The following is a 7062-nucleotide window of genomic DNA, read 5'->3' as shown; positions in this document are numbered from 1 at the left end:
ATAAAGACTCCCCAGGGGCGCTCTGGAGTTGGGATGGCCTTGTAAAGGTCTGTTGAGTTGGTATGAGGGGCTGGGCCTTAAAGCCCAACACTGATTAGCCATTGAATACCAACTGTCCCTGAAATGGCACATGATTTGGGGTCTGTCCATTTCTTTCATGGAGGCATTCCCCAGAGGAAGACTGACGGCTGAGTGTGTCTACTAGCAGCACTCCTAGCATCAGGAAGGGGACAGAACCCAGTCGTGTGTTCCTGAGAGGAATCTGGGCAAGTTTCACAATCACAGCACCCACCACCCTACCTATCCTTCTGAAGACTGTGCTAGTTAGTCATTTGGAGACTAAATATATTTATTAATTGGGTGAATATTATCAAGTGATACTGTGTGTGACCGACATGGTGAGACATTGAGATAAAGACCTGAGCAAGACAGACATGGCCCCTGCCCTCATGGAGCTTACTGCCTACTGAGGGAGATAGCTGTTAAACAAGGAATTACACAAGTACTGAAATCGTGATCATCATTCCCAAGGAGAGCAATGGGAAGAGATTAAAGGAGCATAACCAAGAATGTAACTTAGTCTACGTTTTAAGGAAATTCTTTTTCTTTCTTTTGAGACAGGGTCTCACTCGGTCACCTAGGCTGCAGTGCAGAGGCATGATCATAGCTTACTGCAGCCTCAAACTCCTGGGCTCAGATGACCCTCTTGCCTCAGCCTCCCAAATAGCTGGGACTACAGGTGTACACCACCATACCTGGCTAATTTTTTTTTTTTTTTTGAGACAGAGTCTGGCTGTATCACCTAGGCTGGGATACAGTGGCACAGTCTAAGCTGACTGCAACCTCCACCTCTCTGGCTCAAGCCATCCTTCCACCTCGGCCTCCCAAATAGCTGGGACCACAGGGGTTTTTTGGGGTGTTTTGTAGAGATGGGGTTTCACCATGTTGCCCAGGCTGATCTCAAACTCCTGAGCTCAAGCAATCCACCCACCTTGACCTCCCAAAGTGCTGGGATTACAGGCATGAGCCACTTTGCCTGGCCTTATGCCTGGCTAGTTTTTAAATTTTTTATAGAGCTGTTGTCTTGCTGTGTTGCTCAGGCTGGTCTCAAACTCCTGGGCTCAAATGATTCTCCTGCCTCAAGCTCCCAAAATGCTGGGATTACAGGTGTGAGCCACTGTGTCTGGATTTAGGGAAATTCTTTTTTAAGGAAGTTTTCATTTTGTTGTGACATGAAGGATAAGGTAAAATTAGCCTGAATAAATTTAAAAGATGGAGATGACCACAGACTAATAAGAGAGGTAGGAAGAAGAGCAATAAACTGTATTTTTGAATCCGATATAAAAATCTCATACAGCTAACACAGAAACAAATGAGCGGCGCCAGCTTTCCTTGATAAATTTCCAGTGCCTAATGGCTGGGGAATATCCAACTATACATTGGTCCCCGCTAGAGCCTCAAATTAGTTTTTAAAATGAAGAAAACAAACTGGGGAGGAGCTTAGATCATTCTAAAGCCAAGTGTATACTGAAGTGCTACTCAGGAGCAAGGCTACATTTTGAAGACCACACTCACATGCCTTTCCAGTTAATAGGCCAAATAAAACAATTTAAGAAGCTAGAAATATGATCCAATGAGAACAGAGCCTGTGTATGCAGCACAAACTGTGCATTTTGGCTCTGAGCACAGTGCATTTCCTTCCTCTTTTCTCCAAAGCAGAAATGTCTGCCAGCTTCCCTTTAAAGGAGACAGCATGAAGGTTTGTAGCTGTGTAGCATGTAGTTCTAAATTCCCCTGATTCGTCTGTAAATTATAGACAATACTTTTGCCCTCTCACATTCTAGCCATGCCTTTACACTGTCCCTTATTTAACTTTGTTTATTCCATAATACTTATTATTATCTGGAGATTTTACTGGAAATTTAATACATCTATTAAATTTGAATTAAATATGAATACATTGTATATGTTAAATGTATGCATATATATATTTCACAAATAATTACTGAAATTGTAGTAATTGTTACCAAGGACAGTAACAGGATTATAGGTGCATAAACAGGGACTTAATCTGAGATTTAAGGAAATGCATCCGTGTGCATGTGTGTGTGCATACATAAATATATGTATATACACACATAGAAAATTTTGTTTCAGTAGTCTCTCTCTTTCTCTAAAAAATAAATTTGTTTTCTTCACTGTCAGATCCTGAGCACCTAGCCAAGTGCCTATTACTCCATTAATATTTATGGAATATTGATAATTGGAATTATGGAATTCCAATTGATAATTGATCATATGGAATTATGATCCTGAATCATCAGTAGTATGATTATGATTATAATCCTGAATCATCAATGTCAGCATTGAACAGCTGAACCAATGTCTGTGGCCACTTATTAAATAAATAGATGATGAACAAAACAAGCTTGTAAAGAGGTGTAGGACTGAAGCAGGGATAGTTGAATTTATGGCTGGCTAAGCTATATAACTGGGTCACTGATAAGAATTTAGAGAGATATTTGGATATCATATTGGTACTCAACAAAGCACTATCCTCTTGCCTTGCGCTCAACCCTCTTCTTAGCTCTCATGCTGACATTCGATTGTATCAGACCAACCCCTGGCTTGAAGATGGTTATCCATAGACAATCAAGAATTCTAGTAGATGGCTTGTCTTAGAACACTGCCTAGGGTAGATGCCACATGCTGTGTGGTGACTGGCAGATACTACTCATTAGCTGACTGCTAACAGCTCTTCTCAGTCCCCTTCTACCTTGCTGCCTCCCTACTGTAGAGGCTAGACAGGCTTATTACTCCCTTTCCCAACCTTTGTGGCAGCTAAGTGTAGGGATATGACATAGTTTTGGTCAGCAAAACACAAACAGAAGTCTGTGAGGTATGTGTATGTGTGGTGGGCACTGGGGGTATAATGGGGGAGAGGATTGCAAAGCATTCTGTGAGAACTTTTCCTTTCTCATAGAAGGGGCAGATGCAATGGGAGAGTTTGCTGGCCTTGACCCTTTTCCGATCTTCTTGACTTGAATGTAGATCCAGTGATGCTGGATCTTGACATTTTGCAACCATGAGGCAACAAGATTGAAGATGAAAAGTCAACAGCTACCAGTGAAGAACAGGAAGATAGAAAGCCTGAATCATCGTCAGCATTGAGCTTCTGAACTAATGTCTGTGACCACCTGCCTTTGGCTTATTATGGGAGAAAAAAGTAAACCCCTATTGCTTTAAGTCACCATCAGTTCGATTTTCTGTTAATCGTGCAGTTTTTTTTTTTTGTTTGTTTGTTTGTTTGTTTTTAACTCAGTGTCAGGCCAACCTAAATAGATTCGCTTTCAGAGAGTTGGAATGTAAACGATGATGGAGAAGAGGATGACTGAGTGGAAGGGAGAAAGGAGAAAAGAAGAAACAACAAACTCAAGTACAGGATGTAGAAGACTAGAATAGTAAGCAAAGAAGATCACTTGTCGAGGGGAGAACAAGAGGCCCAGCAGCCAGAGGCTTAGCAGAACCGCCATGTGCCCCGAATAGTGCTCCCTCACTGTGCTGCCTGGGCACTAGCTCATTGGTGAGGCTTTCCTCTTCTGACATTCCCACACATCTTTACAAACATCCCTTGTCACTAAAGGTAACCTAAATGTCTCTGTTCCTTGCAACTAAAAGAGCGCAATGGGACAGGTATAGTGGCTCACGCCTGTAATCCCAGCACTTTGGGAGGCTGAAGTGGGTGGATCACGAGGTCAGGAGTTCGAGACCAGCCTGGCCAACATGGTGAAACCCCGTCGCTACCAAAAATACAAAAATTAGCTTGGTGTGGTGGTGCACGCCTGTGGTCTCAGCTACTTGGGAGACTGAGGCAGGAGATAGCTTGGTGTGGTGGTGCATGCCTGTGGTCCCAGCTACTTGGGAGACTGAGGCAGGAGAATGGTTTGAACTTGGGAGGCAGAGGTTACAGTGAGCTGAGATTGTGCCATTGCACTCCAGCCTGGGTGACAGAGCAAGACTCTATCTTAAAAAAAAAAAAAAAAAAAAAAAAAGCACAATGTATTTCATTTCTAGCCATGAAATTTTTAGCCATTTCAGTATCATAAAGGGCAGTTACCCTATTCTTTTAGAAAACATTTCACAATATCACACTAAACACCAGGCTGAAAAAACTGTTGCCAAAAAGAACTGAGTAATCTAAAGAAGCATGCAGTTTGTCCTCAGAGCCTCACACTTCCTCTTTCAGTGCATCTTCCCCTCCAGTCTCCGTACTTCCTTCACCACACACCAAAGCCCAGTGACTTCTTGCTGCTTCTCAGAAGCCCAGAGTCCTCCTACTTGGAGAATACCAAAAACTTCCCTAGCTCACAAGGCTTCAGCTGAAGGCATCTCTCCATCCTTATCTTTCATCAACATCTAGGTCAATGGTTCTGTATTCCGTAGCAGATGCTCTTAGATGACTCTGGGTAATGGTAGATGAACAAATTGAACAAATTAATTTATTGACATCAGTATTTGATAACCATTTTGGGGTGGACACTCCTAGATATTTTGGCATTCAAACAGTTCTTAACTAGCAGAACCAATGTGTCCAGTGGTGACACTGGAGGTCTTGACAAGAAAGGATACAATAAGATACTTTGCCCTGGGCAAAAAGGTCTTTTGGGTGCCTTTCAAATCATGGTATGATGGCTCATTTTTCAAAAGGCAGGGCATACCTTACATAGTTACCACAAACTAGCAGCTCAGCGCCTGAAGTCAGCCAACAGATATGTTTTGTTCAGCCAGCAGAGAGAATTCCATTTTTATTGGTTCTAGGCAGGGCATGTAGTCTTGTTAAGTTTTAAGTATCTATATTTAATGTGATTATCTTGAATGCCAATACTAGATTTCTAGAGCGGAACACTTTTTTTTTGTTGTTTGTTTTTGTTTTTTTACTTACAGCAAATTATTTAGCCAGCTCTTATCTCTGGAGCTTTGCAATGAGACCCAGTTGTACATGTAGGCTGCACATGTCATCCTATATGTAATGGTGTCTACCGTAAGTGAGGATACCCTACAAAATGAATCTTGGCATTTATATAGGAGAAAGGGCCAACTTTCCCCTCCCTCTCTGAGAAATGACGAGAAATCCTTTGTTCCCTGGTATAAACACATTCTCCTCGGGAACAGAAAGAAAGATTCTGGGCGCTTAGCTTTTGGAATGTAAATAAATTTCCCCACTGGAAAGATGAGACTAGGGTCTCTGGCTTTACATCCCAGGAGATGTCTCCATGGTCCTGGGGGTTTAATTCTTCCTTGAAATGAAAACACATGTATCTTTGGGGAGGTAAATTTCTCTGGCATTCTCACTAATCACTTCGAAGTTAATGCCAGGCTTGTCCTTTTAGCTCAGATTCCAAGATTCAGTAAAATGGGCTCAGAAAACCCTAACTGTTCAGAAATGTAAAAATATTATCTCTATGGCCCACAGTTCCACAGTTGAACCACATGCTTACCATCTCAACTGTCTTACACTCTGCAGCTTGATTTTTGTTACCTTTTTGGTTCTTACATGTAGGCATTTGTCCATGATGGGATTTAGAACATGCTACCTGAAAATGCGGTACTCGGGCGTTTGGAGAAACAGCAGAACTGAGAAGGTGACTCTCTGACTTTTTCCCACGCTTCTCCCCTGAAGCAGGTTATAAAAGAAATCTCGGGGCCGGGTGCAGTGGCTCATGCCTGTAATCCTAGCACTTTGGGAGGCTGAGGTGGGTGGATCACCCGAGGTCAGGAGCTCAAGACCAGCCTGGCCAACATGGTGAAACCCCATCTCTACTAAAAATACAAAAATTAGCCAAGTGTAGTGGTGCACACCTGTAATCCCAGCTACTCAGGAGGCTGAGGAAGGAGAATCGCTTGAACCTGGGAGGCAGAGATTGCAGTGAGACGAGATCCTGCCACCACACTTCAGCCTGTTTGATGGGAGCTAGACTCCATCTCAAAAAAAAAAAAAAGAAATTCATGGGCCTTTGTCTGAAGGAGGTCACAAGGCAACATTACAGAGTGCGCCTTCTATATCAGGAAGGAAGGATTTTTTTTTTTTTTTTATCTCTGATGACACAGGGACACAGAGAAGTAGCTCAGAAGCATGCTTGCTAAATTCCCTTCATTTTATGACCATTAGATCACAGCCTTTTGTCCTCCAAGCACACTTCTGCATGGCTGCCCACTCTTCATCAAAACTCAGTATAAAAAAACACTTACATTAAATACATTTATATGCACTTCTCTTGTTAATCTGTCTTTTGTTTTAGGTGCCTTGGCCATGAACCTAACAATGGGTGAGAAAAGAATCTCTTCTCCCCTACATCATCAAGTTATAACAACCAATACTTTGGTCAAAGAACATATACTTGCTAACATCTAGACCTTTAAAAAGAGAATTGAAATACACTCCGTTTGTGTGAATGAAAAATTTATAATATGTCTTTTCGGACAAGAAATCATCCAAAAATGAAAATGTAATTTCTTACTACTCCAAATTACGTAGAGGATAATTGTATCTGCATGGGAATGTGTCATCTGAGAAATGGGTTCATTTTGTCACAGAAATCCTGGTTGCTGGTTAGGAGTGAGCAAGATAGTCTTTGGTCAGTCAGGCATTTTGTGAGTGAGACTGTGCAGCACCGTGATCAAGCCTGAAGCCCCCGAGGCTGGACTGCCTGCGTTCAGGGCTCCCACCACCAATGCTTCATCATGTGATCTAGGACAAGGAACTTGTCTTCTCTGTGCCTCAGTTTCCATACTTGTAAAGTGGAGATAGAATAATGTATAGAGCATAGGATCTTCGTGAAGGTGAAATGAGATAATTATGAAAAATCTGTAGTCCTCCGCCTGACAAGTAACATTAGCTGTGTTATTAGATGAATGTTAGCTGTGTTATTAGATAAGTGTTAGCTGTGTTATTATTTGCTACATCACCTCCCTCTCCTCTGTGATTTAAAGAGAGCTTATTCTCTAATAGCAAATGATAGAAAGAGAGAGGGAGAGATTTGTAAACTAGAAAGGGCATCACAG

Source organism: Rhinopithecus roxellana, chromosome 4 (assembly GCF_007565055.1).
Source record: "Rhinopithecus roxellana isolate Shanxi Qingling chromosome 4, ASM756505v1, whole genome shotgun sequence".
Classification (NCBI taxonomy): Eukaryota; Metazoa; Chordata; class Mammalia; order Primates; family Cercopithecidae; genus Rhinopithecus; species Rhinopithecus roxellana.
The sequence above is the reverse complement of the archived record's forward strand: the minus strand, read 5'-3'. Positions refer to the sequence as shown.